Source organism: Morone saxatilis, unplaced genomic scaffold (genome assembly GCF_004916995.1).
Source record: "Morone saxatilis isolate NCDOM2014 unplaced genomic scaffold, NCSU_SB_2.0 Contig23, whole genome shotgun sequence".
Lineage (NCBI taxonomy): Eukaryota > Metazoa > Chordata > Actinopteri > Moronidae > Morone > Morone saxatilis.
In genome coordinates, this window is record NW_023339796.1 from 2,357,117 (window position 1) to 2,358,169 (window position 1,053).

The 1,053-nt window shown below is 37.5% G+C and overlaps 1 protein-coding gene across 1 annotated transcript in view; it reads right to left on the minus strand.

Annotated features, from left to right (window-relative positions):
• Positions 1-1,053, minus strand: part of larp4b (La ribonucleoprotein 4B) — a gene marked incomplete in the record, with an annotated part of 26,360 nt that overhangs the window by 10,741 nt on the left and 14,566 nt on the right.

Below are 1,053 nucleotides of genomic sequence, written 5' to 3' on the forward strand. Positions count from 1 at the left end.
AGATAAAGTTGGAAAGCACGTCTCTGATTACCGACCTACAGGGCGTTGTCCTCACCTGAGAGGCAGCGGCACACTGAACTACAGCTTCAACCTCTCAGATACTTCAGTCTACAGCTGTTGCACACTTGGCTGCCCAACTTATGCAACTGTGAGCCGAGTGGAGGGAAGAATTTTTGAAGGTAAATCACTTGGAAAACCAAAAGTCCCCATTAGTTAAGTTGAAAGCCTTGGAAATTTTAGAGACGACTGTTTTTCCAGTGCATCTCGGTATAAACTACCTGGAAACACATTTATAAGAACATTTTTACATCATAATGAAAAACGAAATTGTAATTGTTGTTCACTAAAACTAATATGTTTTAGGAAATCAAAAATTGTTAATTTGTCGCAAACCAATAAAAATCTGTATTTTTTACGTGCTACTGTGCTTTGCGATTTGTTTGCTCATCAAGTCTAACCAGTGTGAACCAGTTAAATAAGACCTTTGAATGAGAGAAGGTAACACGATATACCTCGTGCTACAACGACAGCCTGTTTTAATCCTTTGCATGTGCGACATTTACATGTTGTTGTTATGCTGTTGTTGATATTTATAGGTATTTTTATCATAACATTTTGTATGGGTAAGTGCAATATAAACAACTTTAACCAGTGTGAGTGAACGAAGATGAATGTTCTTACTTTAAAATAAAAATAAATTTAGTTGATTTTAACCGTTATTTATGAGCTCTGCTAAATTATGTTAGCAGTCTCCTGGAAAATTAAACGCGCTTTCTTGTATATGAGAAACGAATAAGAGTGACCGACTAGAGTTTTGCTGTTCCTGTGTTTCGCTCAAAACTACAGTAGGAAACAACAGAATCAAAGAGCCAGGATATCTGAGAGGGGAGTGTGTCTTGTGCTACTTCTGTAGATAAGGGATAGCATCTCCCCAGAAGGATTGTGACTGATTAATTAAAGCTGGATGTGAAGAAATAGATAGTATATGGAGAAAGTGAGAACCCTGTGAGCGCTATAACCGATTGGAAGTTATCCTCTCTGATGTGAACGCAT